Source organism: Mytilus galloprovincialis, chromosome 1, assembly GCF_965363235.1.
Source record: "Mytilus galloprovincialis chromosome 1, xbMytGall1.hap1.1, whole genome shotgun sequence".
Lineage (NCBI taxonomy): Eukaryota > Metazoa > Mollusca > Bivalvia > Mytilida > Mytilidae > Mytilus > Mytilus galloprovincialis.
This window is the reverse complement of record NC_134838.1, coordinates 24,403,341-24,421,130: the sequence shown is the minus strand read 5'-3', so window position 1 is coordinate 24,421,130 and position 17,790 is coordinate 24,403,341. Positions and strand designations below refer to the sequence as shown.

General features: G+C 35.5%; 1 protein-coding gene across 3 annotated transcripts in view; it reads right to left on the bottom strand.

The window, feature by feature from the left end:
* LOC143070563 (uncharacterized) overlaps positions 1 to 17,790 on the bottom strand; it is a 187,004-nt gene that overhangs the window by 95,808 nt on the left and 73,406 nt on the right. For 2 of the 3 annotated variants that reach the window (XR_012976586.1, XR_012976585.1), the window contains exons 6-9: positions 16,654 to 16,722; positions 15,731 to 15,799; positions 14,861 to 14,929; positions 11,144 to 11,210 (exon numbers count right to left, since the gene is read on the bottom strand). The gene's annotated coding sequence lies outside the window, so the exon portion shown is untranslated. Of the gene's footprint in view, positions 1 to 11,143; positions 11,211 to 14,860; positions 15,307 to 15,730; positions 15,800 to 16,653; positions 16,723 to 17,790 lie in introns of those variants that run through there. The other variant, XR_012976588.1, reaches the window with a different exon arrangement.

The following is a 17,790-nucleotide window of genomic DNA, read 5'->3' as shown; positions in this document are numbered from 1 at the left end:
TTTTGAAAGAAAGTGCAAAATTGATGTCGGACACCCTACCCCATCACCTAACAGAAAAATTAATAAAAAAAATATTGACGTCAAATAATTAACCGCAATAGGCACAAAGGGAAGCTGTGTAGCTGTGGTCTACTTCAGAAAAAACACAGTGTGTTTTACGGCTTAGTTTATTGTTTTTTATGTAGGTTCAAAGATTTAGTCTGTCAGCCTTATTACCTTACAGTCTACCTTACACTTACAGAAAAGTTAATAAAAAATGTTCTACGGCAAAACTTGTGTCTGCACAAGTGCAAAGGGAAACTGGGTAGCTGAGGTGTACTGGAGAAGAAACCCAAGGTGTTCTTCCGCACAGTTTTTTTGGAACGAAGGTCCAAATTTAGGAACAGACACCCAACCCCGCTACCTTACAGAAAAGTTAATAAAAAATATTGTACGGCAATACTTTTGTCCCCACTAGGTGCAAAGGAAGGTCGGGTAGCTGCGGTTTACTTGAGGAAAACACAGGATGTTCTTCGGCTTAGTTTATTTTTTGGAAGAAAGTGCAAAATTGATGTCGGACACCCTACCCCATCACCTAACAGAAAAATTAATAAAAAAAATATTGACGTCAAATAATTCACCGCAATAGGCACAAAGGGAAGCTGTGTAGCTGTGGTCTACTTCAGAAAAAACACAGTGTGTTTTACGGCTTAGTTTATTGTTTTTTATGTAGGTTCAAAGATTGAGTCCGTCAGTCTTATTACCTTTCAGTCTACCTTATACTTACAGAAAAGTTAATAAAAAATGTTCTACGGCAATACTTGTGTCTGCACTAGGTGCAAAGGGAAGCTGGGTAGCTGAGGTGTACTGGAGAAGAAACCCAAGGTGTTCTTCGGCACAGTTTTTTTTTTTGGAACGTAGGTCCAAATTAAGGAACAGACACCCAACCCCGCTACCTTACAGAAAAGTTAATAAAAAATATTGTACGGCAATACTTTTGTCCGCACTAGGTGCAAAGGAAGGTCGGGTAACTGTGGTTTACTTGAGAATAAACACAGGGTGTTCTTCGGCTTAGTTTATTTTTTTGAAAGAAAGTGCAAAATTGATGTCGGACACCCTACCCCATCACCTAACAGAAAAATTAATAAAAAAAATATTGACGTCAAATAATTAACCGCAATAGGCACAAAGGGAAGCTGTGTAGCTGTGGTCTACTTCAGAAAAAACACAGTGTGTTTTACGGCTTAGTTTATTGTTTTTTATGTAGGTTCAATGATTTAGTCCGTCAGTCTTATTACCTTACAGTCTACCTTACACTTACAGAAAAGTTAATAAAAAATGTTCTACGGCAATACTTGTGTCTGCACAAGTGCAAAGGGAAACTGGGTAGCTGAGGTGTACTGGAGAAGAAACCCAAGGTGTTCTTCCGCACAGTTTTTTTGGAACGAAGGTCCAAATTTAGGAACAGACACCCAACCCCGCTACCTTACAGAAAAGTTAATAAAAAATATTGTACGGCAATACTATTGTCCGCACTAGGTGCAAAGGAAGGTCGGGTAATTGTGGCTTACTTGAGAATAAACACAGGGTGTTCTTCGGCTTAGTTTATTTTTTTGAAAGAAAGTGCAAAATTGATGTCGGACACCCTACCCTATCACCTAACAGAAAATATAATTAAAAAAATATTGACGTCAAATAATTGTCCGCAATAGGAACAAATGGAAGCTGTGTAGCTGTGGTCTACTTCAGAAAAAAACACAGTGTGTCTTACGGCTTAGTTTATTGTTTTTTATGTAGGTTCAAAGATTTAGTCCGTCAGTCTTATTACCTTACAGTCTACCTTACACTTACAGAAAAGTTAATAAAAAATGTTCTACGGCAATACTTGTGTCTGCACTAGGTGCAAAGGGAAGCTGGGTAGCTGAGGTGTACTGGAGAAGAAACCCAAGGTGTTCTTCCGCACAGTTTTTTTGGAACGTAGGTCCAAATTTAGGAACAGACACCCAACCCCGCTACCTTACAGAAAAGTTAATAAAAAATATTGTACGGCAATACTTTTGTCCGCACTAGGTGCAAAGGAAGGTCGGGTAGCTGCGGTTTACTTGAGAATAAACACAGGGTGTTCTTCGGCTTAGTTTATTTTTTTGAAAGAAAGTGCAAAATTGATGTCGGACACCCTACCCCATCACCTAACAGAAAAATAAATAAAAAAAATATTGACGTCAAATAATTAACCGCAATAGGCACAAAGGGAAGCTGTGTAGCTGTGGTCTACTTCAGAAAAAACACAGTGTGTTTTACGGCTTAGTTTATTGTTTTTTATGTAGGTTCAAAGATTGAGTCCGTCAGTCTTAATACCTTACAGTCTACCTTACACTTACAGAAAAGTTAATAAAAAATGTTCTACGGCAAAACTTGTGTCTGCACTAGGTGCAAAGGGAAGCTGGGTAGCTGAGGTGTACTGGAGAAGAAACCCAAGGTGTTCTTCCGCACATTCCATCACCTAACAGAAAAATTGATTTTTGGAACGTAGGTCCAAATTTAGGAACAGACACCCAACCCCGCTACTTTACAGAAAAGTTAATAAAAAATATTGTTTCGCAATACTTTTGTCCGCACTAGGTGCAAAAGAAGGCCGGGTAACTGTGGTTTACTTGAGAAAAAACACAGGATGTTCTTCGGCTTAGTTTATTTTTTTGAAAGAAAGTGCAAAATTGATGTCGGACACCCTACCCCATCACCTAACAGAAAAATTAATAAAAAAAATATTGACGTCAAATAATTGTCCGCAATAGGCACAAAGGGAAGCTGTGTAGCTGTGGTCTACTTCAGAAAAAACACAGTGTGTTTTACGGCTTAGTTTATTGTTTTTTATGTAGGTTCAAAGATTTAGTCCGTCAGTCTTATTACCTTACAGTCTACCTTACACTTACAGAAAAGTTAATAAAAAATGTTCTACGGCAATACTTGTGTCTGCACTAGGTGCAAAGGGAAGCTGGGTAGCTGAGGTGTACTGGAGAAGAAACCCAAGGTGTTCTTCCGCACAGTTTTTTTGGAACGTAGGTCCAAATTTAGGAACATACACCCAACCCCGCTACCTTACAGAAAAGTTAATAAAAAATATTGTACGGCAATACTTTTGTCCGCACTAGGTGCAAAGGAAGGTCGGGTAGCTGCGGTTTACTTGAGAAAAACACAGGATGTTCTTCGGCTTAGTTTATTTTTTTGAAAGAAAGTGCAAAATGGATGTCGGACACCCTACCACCTAACAGAAAAATTAATAAAAAAAAATATTGACGTCAAATAATTGTCCACAATAGGCACAAAGGGAAGCTGTGTAGCTGTGGTCTACTTCAGAAAAAAACACAGTGTGTTTTACGGCTTAGTTTATTGTTTTTTATGTAGGTTCAAAGATTTAGTCCGTCAGTCTTATTACCTTACAGTCTACCTTACACTTACAGAAAAGTTAATAAAAAATGTTCTACGGCAATACTTGTGTCTGCACTAGGTGCAAAGGGAAGCTGGGTAGCTGAGGTGTACTGGAGAAGAAACCCAAGGTGTTCTTCGGCACAGTTTTTTTTTTTGGAACGTAGGTCCAAATTTAGGAACAGACACCCAACCCCTTTACCTTACAGAAAAGTTAATAAAAAATATTGTACGGCAATACTTTTGTCCGCACTAGGTGCAAAGGAAGGTCGGGTAACTGTGGTTTAATTGAGAATAAACACAGGGTGTTCTTCGGCTTAGTTTATTTTTTTGAAAGAAAGTGCAAAATTGATGTCGGACACCCTACCCCATCACCTAACAGAAAAATTAATAAAAAAAATATTGACGTCAAATAATTAACCGCAATAGGCACAAAGGGAAGCTGTGTAGCTGTGGTCTACTTCAGAAAAAACACAGTGTGTTTTACGGCTTAGTTTATTGTTTTTGATGTAGGTTCAAATATTGAGTCCGTCAGTCTTATTACCTTACAATCTACCTTACACTTACAGAAAGGTTAATAAAAAATGTTCTACGGCCATGCTTGTGTCTGCACTAGGTGCAAAGGGAAGCTGGGTAGCTGAGGTGTACTGGAGAAGAAACCCAAGGTGTTCTTCGGCACAGTTTTGTTTTTTGGAACATAGTTCCAAATTTAGGAACAGACACCCAACTCCGCTACCTTACAGAAAAGTTAATAAAAAATATTGTACGGCAATACTTTTGTCCGCACTTGGTGCAAAGGAAGGTCGGGTAACTGTGGTTTACTTGAGAATAAACACAGGGTGTTATTCGGCTTAGTTTCTTTTTTTGAAAGAAAGTGCAAAATTGATGTCGGACACCCTACCCCATCACCTAACAGAAAAATTAATAAAAAAAATATTGACGTCAAATAATTGTCCGCAATAGGCACAAAGGGAAGCTGTGTAGCTGTGGTCTACTTCAGAAAAAAACACAGTGTGTTTTACGGCTTAGTTTATTGTTTTTTTATGTAGGTTCAAAGATTTAGTCCGTCAGTCTTATTACCTTACAGTCTACCTTACACTTACAGAAAAGTTAATAAACAATGTTCTACGGCAATACTTGTGTCTGCACTAGGTGCAAAGGGAAGCTGGGTAGCTGATGTGTACTGGAGAAGAAACCCAAGGTGTTCTTCGGCACAGTTTTTTTTTGGAACGTAGGTCCAAATTTAGGAACTGACACCCAACCCCGCTACCTTACTGAAAAGTTAATAAAAAATATTGTACGGCAATACTTTTGTCCACACTAGGTGCAAAGGAAGGTCGAGAAATAATATAGGGTGTTCTTCGGCTTAGTTTATTCTTTTTAAAAGAAAGTACAAAGTTGGGGCCGGACACCCTACCCAACTACTTTACAGAAAAAAAATAATAAAACATGTTCTATGTCAAATCATTTTCCACAATAGGCGCAAAGGGGAGCTGGGTAGATGTGGTCTACTTGAGAAAAAAACACATTGTGTTCTTCGGCTTAATTTATTGTTTTTCACGTAGGTTCAAGGATTGAGTCTCACCTTAAAGTCTTCCATGCAGAAAAGTTAATAAAAAATGTTCTACGGCAAAACTTGTGTCTGCACTAGGTGCAAAGGGAAGCTGGGTAGCTGGGGTATATTGGAGAAGAAACCCTAGGTGTTCTTCCGCACATTTTTTTTTGGAACGTAGGTCCAAATTTAGGAACAGACACCCAACCCCGCTACCTTACAGAAAAGTTAATAAAAAATATTGTACGGCAATACTTTTGTCCGCACTAGGTGCAAAGGAAGGCCGGGTAGCTCTGGTTTACTTGAGAAAAAAACACAGTGTGTTCTTCGGCTTAATTTATTGTTTTTCATTTAGGTTCAAGGATTGAGTCGGACAGTCTTCTCACCTTAAAGTGTTCCATGCAGAAAAGTTAATAAAACATGTTCTACGGCAAAACTTGTGTCTGCACTAGGTGCAAAGGGAAGCTGGGTAGCTGGGGTATACTGTAGAAGAAACCCTAGGTGTTCTTCCGCACATTTTTTTTGGAACGTAGGTCCAAATTTAGGAACAGACACCCAACCCCGCTACCTTACAGAAAACTTAATAAAAAATATTGTACGGCAATACTTTTGTCTGCACTAGGTGCAAAGGAAGGCAGGGTAGCTGTGACTTACTTGAGAAAAAAACACAGTGTGTTCTTCGGCTTAATTTATTGTTTTTCGTTTATGTTCAAGGATTGAGTCGGATAGTCTTCTCACCTTAAAGTGTTCCATCCAGAAAAGTAAATAAAATATGTTCTACGGCAAAATTTGTGTCTGCACTATGTGCAAATGGAAAGTGGGTAGCTGGGGTATACTGAAGAAGAAACCCTAGGTGTTCTTCCGCACATTTTTTTTGGAACGTAGGTCCAAATTTAGGAACAGACACCCAACCCCCAATACCTTACAGAAAAGTTAATATAAAAAATATTGTACGGCAATACTTCCGTCTGCACTAGGTGCAAAGAAAGGTTGAGAAATAATATAGGGTGTTCTTCGGCTTAGTTTAGTCTTTTTAAAAGAAAGTACAAAGTTGGGGCCGGACACCCTACCCCACTTCTTTACAGAACAAAAATAATAAAACATGTTCTATGTCAAATCATTGTCCACAATAGGCGCAAAGGGGAGCTGGGTAGATGTGGTCTACTTGAGAAAAAAACACAGTGTGTTCTTCGGCTTAATTTATTGTTTTTCATGTAGGTTCAAGGATTGACTCGGACAGTCTTCTCACCTTAACGTCCTCCATGCAGAAAAGTTAATAAAAAATGTTCTACGGCAAAACTTTTGTCTGCACTAGATGCAGAGGGAAGCTGGGTAGCTGGGGTATACATGAGAAAAAAAAACACAGGGTATTCTTCCGCTTAGTTTTTTTTTTGAAAGAAAGTGCAAAGTTGGTCTCGGACACCCTACCCCACTACCTTACAGAAAAATTAATAAAAAAAAATATTGACGTCAAACTATTGTCCACACTGGGCACAAATGGAAGCTGTGTAGCTGTGGTCTACTTTAGAATAAACACAGTTTTTTCTACGGCTTAGTTTATTGTTTTTTAAGTATGTTCAAAGATTGAGTCGGACAATCGTATTACCTTACAGTCTACCTTACAGAAAAGTTAATAAAAAATGTTCTACGGCAATACTTGTGTCTGCACTAGGTGCTAAGGGAAGCTGGGTAACTGAGGTGTACTGGAGAAGAAACCCAAGGTGTTCCTAGGCACAGTTTGTTTTTAACGTAGGTCCAAATTGAGGGTCAGACACCCAACCCCGCTTCCTTACAGAAAAGTTAATAAAAAATATTGTACGGCAATACTTTTGTCCGCACTAGGTGCAAAGAAAGGCCGGGTTGATGTGGATTACTAGAGAATAAACACAGGGTGTTCTTCGGCTTAGTTTATTCTTTTTTAAAGAAAGTGCAAAGTAAGACCGGACACTCTACCCCACTACTTTACAGTAAAAAGATTAATAAAAAATGTTCTATGTCAAATCATTGTCCACAATAGGCGCAAAGGGGAGCTGACTAGCTGTGGTCTACTTCAGAAAAAAACACAGGGGCTCTAAGGCTTAGTTTAATGTTTTTTAAGTAGTTTCAAAGATTGATTCGGACAGTCTTCTTACCTTACAATATACCATACAGAAAAGTTAATAAAAAAAATATTCTACGGCAAATCTTGTGTCTGCACTAGGTGCATTGGGAAGCTGGGTAGCTGAGGTATACTGGAGAAGAAACTCAAAGTGTTCTTCCGCACAGTTGTTTTGTAACGTAGGTCCAAATTTAGGATCAGCCACCCAACCTCACTACCTTACAGAGAAGTTAATAAAAAATGGTGTACGGAAATACTTTTGTCCGCACTAGGTGCAAAGGAAGGTCGGGTAGCTGTGGTTTTCTTGAGAAAAAACACAGGGTGTTCTTCGGCTGAGTTTATTTTTTTGAAAGAAAGTGCAAAATTGATGTCGGACACCCTACCCCATCACCTAACAGAAAAATGAATAAAAAAAATATAGACGTCAAATAATTGTCCGCAATAGGCACAAAGGGAAGCTGTGTAGCTGTGGTCTACTTCAGAAAAAATACAGTGTGTTTTACGGCTTAGTTTATTGTTTTTTATGTAAGTTCAAAGATTTAGTCCGTCAGTCTTATTACCTTACAGTCTACCTTACACTTACAGAAAAGTTAATAAAAAATGTTCTACGGCAATACTTGTGTCTACACTAGGTGCAAAGGGAAGCTAGGTAGCTGCGGTATACTGGAAAAGAAACCCAAGGTGTTCTTCCGCACAGTTTTTTTGGAACGTAGGTCCAAATTTAGGAACAGACACCCAACCCCGCTACCTTACAGAAAAGTTAATAAAAAATATTGTACGGCAATACTTTTGTCCGCACTAGGTGCAAAGGAAGGTCGGGTAGCTGTGGTTTACTTGAGAAAAAACACAGGGTGTTCTTCGGCTTAGTTTATTTTTTTGAAAGAAAGTGCAAAATTGGTGTCGGACAACCTACCCCATCACCTTACAGAAAAATTAATAAAAAAAATATTGACGTCAAATAATTGTCCGCAATAGGCACAAACGGAAGCTGTGTAGCTGTGATCTACTTCAGAAAAAACACAGTGTGTTTTACGGCTTAGTTTATTGTTTTTTATGTAAGTTCAAAGATTTAGTCCGTCAGTCTTATTACCTTACAGTCTACCTTACACTTACAGAAAAGTTAATAAAAAATGTTCTACGGCAATACTTGTGTCTGCACTAGGTGCAAAGGGAAGTGGGTAGCTGAGGTGTACTGGAGAAGAAACGCAAGGTGTTGTTCGGCACAGTTTTTTTTAAAGTAGGTCCAAATTTAGGGCAGACACCCAACCCCGCTACCTTACAGAAAAGTTAATATAAAAAATATTGTACGGCAATACTTCTGTCTGCACTAGGTGCAAAGAAAGGTTGAGAAATAATATAGGGTGTTCTTCGGCTTAGTTTATTCTTTTGAAAAGAAAGTACAAAGTTGGGGCCGGACACCCTACCCCATTACTTTACAGGAAAAAAATTATAAAACATGTTTTATGTCAAATCATTGTCCGCAATAGGCGCAAAGGGGAGCTGGGTAGATGTGGTCTACTTGAGAGAAAAAAACACAGTGTGTTCTTCGTCTTAATTTATTGTTTTTCACGTAGGTTCAAGGATTGAGTCGGACAGTCTTCTCACCTTAAAGTTTTCCATGCAGAAAAGTTAATAAAAAATGTTCTACGGCAAAACTTGTGTCTGCACTAGGTGCAAAGGGAAGCTGGGTAGCTGGGGTATACATGAGAAGAAACCCTAGGTTTTCTTCCCCACATTTTTTTTTGGAACGTAGGTCCAAATTTAAGAACAGACACCCAACCCCGCTACCTTACAGAAAACTTAATAAAAAATATTGTACGGCAATACTTTTGTCTGCACTAGGTGCAAAGGAAGGCAGGGTAGCTGTGGTTTACTTGAGAAAAAAACACAGTGTGTTCTTCGGCTTAATTTATTGTTTTTCATTTAGGTTCAGGGATTGAGTCGGACAGTCTTCTCACCTTAAAGTGTTCCATCCAGAAAAGTAAATAAAATATGTTCTACGGCAAAACTTGTGTCTGCACTATGTGCAAATGGAAGCTGGGTAGCTGGGGTATACTGAAGAAGAAACCCTAGGTGTTCTTCCGCACATTTTTTTTTGGAACGTAGGTCCAAATTTAGGAACAGACACCCAACCCCCAATACCTTACAGAAAAGTTAATATAAAAAATATTGTACGGCAATACTTCTGTCTGCACTAGGTGCAAAGAAAGGTTGAGAAATAATATAGGGTGTTCTTCGGCTTAGTTTATTCTTTTTAAAAGAAAGTACAAAGTTGGGGCCGGACACCCTACCCCATTACTTTACAGGAAAAAAATAATAAAACATGTTCTATGTCAAATCATTGTCCACAATAGGCGCAAAGGGGAGCTGGGTAGATGTGGTCTACTTGAGAAAAAAACACAGTGTGTTCTTCGTCTTAATTTATTGTTTTTCACGTAGGTTCAAGGATTGAGTCGGACAGTCTTCTCACCTTAAAGTCTTCCATGCAGAAAAGTTAATAAAAAAATGTTCTACGGCAAAACTTGTGTCTGCACTAGGTGCAAAGGGAAGCTGGGTAGCTGGGGTATACTGGAGAAGAAACCCTAGGTGTTCTTCCGCACATTTTTTTTTGGAACGTAGGTCAAAATTTCAGAACAGACACCCAACCCCGCTACCTTACAGAAAAGTTAATAAAAAATATTGTACGGCAATACTTTTGTCCGCAATAGGTGCAAAGGAAGGCCGGGTAGCTGTGGTTTACTTGAGAAAAAAAACACAGTGTGTTCTTCGGCTTAATTTATTGTTTTTCATTTAGGTTCAAGGATTGAGTCGGACAGTCTTCTCACCTTAAAGTCTTCCATGCAGAAAAGTTAATAAAAAATGTTCTACGTCAAAACTTGTGTCTGTTTTTGAACACCCTACCCCACCTTTACACAAAAGTTAATAAAATAATGTTCTTCGGCAATGTCTGCACTAGGTATAAAGGGAAAAAGGGTTACTAATGGAAAACATCCAGGGTGGTTTTCGGATTCTTTTTTTTAAGTAGGTCCAAAGTTGGTCGGACATTTTTTACAGAAAAATTAATAAAAAAAGGTTCTACGGTAATCATTTTGTCCGATTAAATGCAAAGAGAGGCTGGGTAGCTGCGGTCTACCTGAGAATAAAAATCCGGGGTGTTGTTTTGTGTTCTGTTTTAAGTAGGTCCAAAGTTGGGGTTGGACACCCTTTCCAATTCTTACAGAAAAGTGTTAAACACAATGTTAAACTGCCATACTTTTCACAGCACAAGGTGCAAATTACAGAAAAGTTATTAAATAAATATTCTTCTGCAATGCTTTTGTCCGCAACAGATGTAAAGGGAAGCTGGTTAACTGAGGTATACTTGAAAAAATGCAATGGTGTTCAACGGTTTAGTTTTGTTTTTTTTTTGTAAAGTAGGTCCAAAGTTGGGACAGGACATCGCTCCCAACTCTTACAGAAAAGTTACTAAAAATATTCTTTGGCAATTTTTTTGTCCGTACTAGGTTGAAAATAAATCTAGGTAGCTTAAGTCTACTTGAATAAAATCAAGGGTGTTTTACGGCTTATTTTGTTTTTAAAGTAGGTCCAAAGTTGTGACCGGATATCGTTCCCACATGTTACAAAAAAATGTTCTACGGCAACTCTTTTGTCTCACTAGGTGCAGAGAGAAGCTAGGTTGCTGAGGTCTGTCTGAGAAAAAGTTCAGGATGTTCTTCGGCTTAGTTTTTTTCCAAGTATGTCTAACGTAGGGGTCTGACACCCTCTCCAACCCTTACAGAAAAGTTAATAAACAAATGTTCTTCGGCAATTCATCTGTCTGCACGATGCGCAAAAGGGAAGTAAGGTAGATGAGGTGTACCTGAGAAAACAAATCCAGGGTATTGTTTGATTTTTTTATTATTATTATTAAACTAGATCCAGAGTTAGGGTCGAACACCCTACCCAACCTTACAGAAAAGTTAATAAAAAAAGTTCTACGGCAAGACTGTTGTTCGTACTAGATGAAAAGGGAAGCTTCGTAGCTATCTACTTGACAAAAAATCCAGGGTTTTGTTATGCTTAAAGTTTTTTTTTAAGTAGGTCCAAACCTTGTAAAAGTCGCCGAAAGTTTTTGTTCTTCTGTTTAAAGATTATTCCACAAGTTGAGAAATTCTCCTGAAATTAATAATAAAAAAATAGTCAATAATTGAATAATAAATAAATGAAGTACTATAGGTAATCAATGTACAACAGAAGACCGTGTATATTTACGCCAAAAAATGGCATTTTTAACAGAAAAAAATGATTATAGCAAATTGCTCTTCACACTTTAAACATAAGGCAAAACTCTTTTGAAGTGACTTTTGAAAAATCATTTTCTTAATGATATTTAAAATTTGTTATCTATATGGAATTATTTTTTTTTTATTTCACGAGGATATTAAAAAAAGATAAAATTTCAACAGTTTGAATACATCAAATGATTTGCAGATGCTTGTTTTAGAAAGGAAAAATAATATAAGTTCATTTCAGAAGAAAAATTGGAATTGCTGACATTAAGTATTTTGTAATTTGACTTAAAAGGTTGAAAAATGAAAAAATGCATGTTTCATTTTGAATTGAAATTATTTCGCAATATAAAAATTTAAAAGGATGATCAAAACTGCATAATTTTTTTTAATTTTTAATGAGTAGATCTAGAATGAAATGAAATTTGTTTTAATATATGTGTTTTAAATATTCAAATTGTCGACAGTATTTTAAAACATCTTGAAGAACTTGTTAATTATGTATACGTGTGAACTATGTGTGTATCACCTAATTTTGAACATGAGAAATATACTAAAAGGTACAATTATGACCAAAAAGATGTGAATTTTTATTAATTAGTTTACCCGCAGAACACACGACTGAATACCTACACGTGTCTGGAACATGACAATTATCCTTAAATGTGTATGATAACATTAAGAATGGTAATGTGGAACGTGTAACAAAGGCAACAACCCGATCAAAAGGCAAAAAAGAGCTCAAGATCACCAATCGGTCTTCAACACAGCGGGAAATTTCTGCGACCGAAGGCGGGCTTCATGCAGCTGACCCCTTAACATGTGTACGTATGCATTGAAAATAGAAGTTACACACAAGTCCAATATTTAGAAAACAATTAATTCAATTGACAACACATAAACAAGACTAACAAAAGACGGAGGCTCCTGACTTGGACATACATATGTATTGTTCGACCATCTAACACCTCTAAACAATGAAGAATAAACATAGACACGAAATCACGCACAGTAAAACTCAGAGTCAGATATCTTATTGGCCCAAAACCACAATTAATGATCCCGCTTTTCGTTGTCTACGAATATAGTTCCCTTTAATAATAGTGTATTTTGTCTTTATTTTTTTCTTTCCCTTCCTCAGATTTCTTAGTTTTTCTGGGGTGGAAATGATAGAAGAGAGCTTAAATAAAACTTTTGGATTTTTCATTTTAACTGATGTTTATATGGAAATAGTGATTAGGCCAGGTACAAAAACGGTATAATTACACTTTTCGGAACATCTCTTGAATTGCCTAAGGGGTATGGATATGTATTTACCAAATGTGTATAATGTATACTTGATATTTTTGTTTTGACGTACTGTGCATTACACACACACACACACAACAAAAAAAAATAGATTTGTTTTTAATGCGACAAAACGTTATAAAGAAATGATAAAGGAATTAATTGTGGTTTCGGGCCTAATATATTTCAAAACTAAGCTAAATGACAATGATACATACATACATTAACAACGGACTACTATCAATTACTGAAATGCCCGTTCCAGACATAAATTAATCTGATTGAAAGATAATGTCTTCATCAACTGAATTTCTAGCATAATCTCTCTCATTCGGGGTTTTTGTATGATATCATCATAAAATATGTGAAAAGAACATAAACCGTTTTATGCCAACAACTTGTTTTATAATAAATTTGTTTATTTACAATGCAAAAACCATATGTCATTGAGTAAATAAATATTCATACTAAAATATGCCATTCTTATGGACAGTATCGTAACTGTATCCCTTTTGAATAAGCCTGTTTGGTTAGGTTTTGAGGTGAATGCCGACATATTTGTGTTTTGTATAGAATATTACCGTTACAGAATAAGATTTGATGTGTAGATCTGAACATATAACATGTCTGTGTGTTGATTTGTATTTTTTTCTAGCGAATGGTGTCATTGTACCGTTGATACCATTGAGTGAATGTAATGACTAGTTTGCGATACAGAAAACCATGGTGTAATATATTTTAGTAATACAGAGATTGATGTCGTTAAAATCAAATACATATACTACATTACTTGTTCTGACATCGAACTCGGACTTCTTTTGAAATGAGCATTACTGTGCGCATTGATGTGTGTTTGTTGACTAGAGGTTTATTAAAGATTCATTGGTGGCCTTTGGCTGTTGTCTGCACTTTGGTCGAATTGCTGTCTCTTTTGCGCATTACCTATTTCTATTCTCAATGTTATCATATATATAATATATAAATACTACTCATGTTCGGAATAAGTTTTCTTTTTTCAATTTATAATGTCAAAATATAAAATATAAAATGCTCCATATTGGAGCATTTTTCATTTTTCAATATTTGATGTCAAATTGAAAAATGCTCCACGTTGGAGCATTTTTCATTTTCAATATGTAAAGTCAAATCAAAAAATGCTTATGGTCAGCAATTTTAATATATACTTTTTACAATGAAATTAAAATATATTTTTTTCTTAAACAAGCATATACAAATGTTTTATTTATATAAACTGTTGAAAAATTAACTCATTTTAACACAAACTTATTTTTTTTTTAAATATCCTCATGAAATCAAAATGTTTAATCTCACGAATATTACAAACTTCAAATCGCATTCAAGAAAAGATTTTTATGAGTTGATGTCAAAAGATGATTGTTACATATTTCCAAACAATGAACTTAAAAAATTGCAGAGTAATTTGCAAAATGTATTTTTTATTTCAAAATAGCAAATGTTTGACGTCAATGCACACAAAAGAATAAAGAACACTTTATAAGTGTACACTTAGTTTGTTTAAGTTCATTTAGATTTTTTTACAAAAATAATCAGTAATCTTGAACTCAGATATATTTGATTGAATGCGTTTACGACTAATTGTCTGAACTATGAACTTACCATTTTACTTTTCTACATTGGTTAGAGGTATAGGGGGAGGGTTGAGATCTCACATTTTTGCGCCTGTCCCAAGTCAGGAGCCTCTGGCCTTTGTTAGTCTTGTATTATTTTAATTTTAGTTTCTTGTGTACAATTTGGAAATTAGTATGGCGTTCATTATCACTGGACTAGTATATATTTGTTTAGGGGCCAGCTGAAGGACGCCTCCGGGTGCGGAAATTTCTCGCTACATTGAAGACCTGTTGGTGACCCTCTGCTGTTGTTTTTTTGTTTAGTCGGGTTGTTGTCTCTTTGACACATTCCCCATTTCCATTCTCAATTTTATGATGTTTGTTGAAAGCGTCTTTTGATAAAAGTCTTTACTTATTCTTTTTTATTATACTTTGTCACTTGTTTCGACTTTTTAAAGACTCTCCTTGCAGTAGAAGAAAAAAAATCAATTCATTTGTAATTGCTTTTGGATAAGACCGTTTTGCGTGCATACCTTTTTTATTTGGTTTTCAGCAAAATTAAACCACATTTAATAGTGCCGTTATATTAGATAGAATGCATGTACAGTTGATAATCTTGATCTTGATATATTGCTTTTTTCTAACAGTCAATCGAATTTACCTGTTTATAAAAGTCGCCAAACTTTTTCTTCTGATGTTGTGCGATTATTCCACAAGTTTGGAAATCCTCCTAAAATTAATAATAAAAAGAGTCAATAATTGAACATTAATGAAGTTAGTAATTTATGTACAATAGAAAATAGTGACCATACCAAACCAATGAACACCAACTGTCATATTCCTGACTTGGTACAGGCATTTTCTTTCTATAAAAAATGGTTGATTAAATTGATTTTAAAGCTTGTTAAACCTCTCCTTTGTATGACTGTCGTATTAAAATCCATTATATTGACAACTATTTGTGAACAAAACAAACAGGCAAAACAGGTAAAAAATGTCAAAAATAGAGGCACAGCAGTCAACATTGTGTTATTATCTTAATCCCTATAAAACAAACAAATATATTAACAAACATTTACCATTGCACAATAATACAATGATGGGATGTATAAGTACAAAGCCACATTATATATATGAAAGAAACACAAAAAGGCATATAGACAAACAACAGACATATAGACAAAAAGTTATATAGACATATATGTTTTCGAATGCGTTTAAGACTAATTGTCTGAAAAATTACCCTACCATTGTTATGTTCATTGAAATAATTTTGTTATAACCGTGCTTATATATTTTTGTGCATACTTTTCCTCTAGTTTCAACTTTTTATAGACTCTACTTGCAAAAGAAAACGTCATTTTATTCAGAATTGTTTATAGGAAAGACTATTTTACGTGCCTACTTTTTTCATATTTTTTTAGCAATAGTGAACTACATTCAATAGTGCCGTTATATTAGGTAGAATAAATGTACAGTTGATTATCTTGATATTGATGTATAGTTTATTCTAACAGTCATTCGAATAAACCTTTTGTAAATGTCTCCAAATGTTTTGACCCTGATGTTGTTAGATCATTCCATAAGTTTGGAAATGCTCCTGAAATTAATAATAGGAAATAGTGAAAGATTGCATATTAATGAAGATAGTAATCAAAGTACAATAGAAAATAATGACCATATCAAACCAATCAACATCAACTGTCATAATCATGACTTAGTACATGCATTTTCTTTTATAAAAACTGGTGGATTAAACCTGGTTTTAAAGCTAGGTAAACCTCTCACTTGTATGATTGTCTTATAAAAAATTTAACAAAACAAACAGACATAATAAGTAAAAATGTTAAAAATAGAGGCACAGCAGTGAACATTGTGTTATTATGTTAATCTCTATAAAACAAACAATAAAAGTCGCCAAAAGTTTTGATTCTTATGTTGTAAGGGTATTCCATAAGTTTGGAAATTCTACTGAAATTAATAATAGAAAAAAAGTCAATAATTGAATATCAATGCAGATAGTAATCATTATACAATGGAAAACAGTATACACTAACTTTGTATAAGTTCATTTATATTTTTTTACCAAAAAATTATCAGTAACCTCGAATGCAGATATATACGTTGCATGCGTTTACGACCAATTGTCTGAAATATGAAGTTTCCATTGTTATGTTTATTGAAAGCATCTTTTCATAAAAGTGCTTATTTATTTTGGTGTATACCTTGTAACTAGTTTCGACTGTTTAAAACCTCTCCTTGAAAAGGAAAAAAACATCACTTTATTAGCATTTGCTTTTGGATAAGACTGTTTTACGAGCCTTTTTTTTTAGGTAAATTTTTCAGCAAAAGTAGACGACATTCAATAGTGCCGTTATGTTAGGAAGAATAAATCTACAATTGATTATCTTGATTTCGACGATTTTCTTTTTTCTGACAGTCATTCGAATATACCTGTTTAAAAACTCGCCAAAAGTTTTGCTTCTGATGTTGTGAGATTATTCTACAAGTTTGAAAATTCTCCTGAAATTAAGAACAAAACGAGTCAATAATTGAATTTTAATGAAGTAAGTTAGTAATGAACAATTGAAATACTAAATTTGTTCATCTATATTTTTTTACAAAAATAGTCAGCAACCTCGAATGCAGATATATGTGTTCGAATGCGTTTACGACTTCTTGTCTGAAAAATCAAATCATGATTGATATGTTCATTGAAAGAATCTTTTTATAAAAGTGCTTATCTGGTGTTTGGCAAACCTTATCACTAGTTTCGACTTATTAAAGACTCTCCTTGCAAAAGAAAAACGTCATTTTATTAGCATTTACTTTAGGATAAGATTGTTTTACGTGTCTACTTTTTGAGTTATTTTTTTAAGCAAAGGTAAAGCACATTCAATAGTGCCGTTATATTACGTAGAATGTATGTACAGTTGATTCTTATTCATATTTCGCCTTTAGGTCTCAAGAAATGAATAAGCTTAACTTCTCTATGAGGCGTAATGTAATATCTATGTTTAAACAAACAAATCATAACCACCAGACCAGAGATGGCCAGTGACCTTGACCCTAGTATATACGCACCTGTTCCAAACAGTGAACACAACACTTTACTTGAATTCTTTTTAGTTATTTTATTGTTTATTTAAATTGAGGAAGTTGGAAAGTTACTTTAATTATAGTTATCTTGTCTTTGATGCAAGAAAAGTGCTAATCCTCATCCTCATCCTCATCCTCATCCTCATCCTTATCCTCATCCTCATCCTCCTCATCCTCATCCTCATCCTCATCCTCATCCGCATCATCCTCCTCCTCCTCCTCCTCCTCCTCCTCCTCCTCCTCCTCATCATCATCATCATCATCATCATCATCATCATCATCATCATCATCATCATCATCATCATCATCATCATCATCATCATCATCCTCATCCTCCTCCTCCTCCTCCTCCTCCTCCTCCTCCTCCTCCTCCTCCTCCTCCTCCTCCTCCTCCTCCTCCTCCTCCTCCTCCTCATCATCATCATCATCATCATCATCATCATCATCATCATCATCATCATCATCATCATCATCATCATCATCATCCTCATC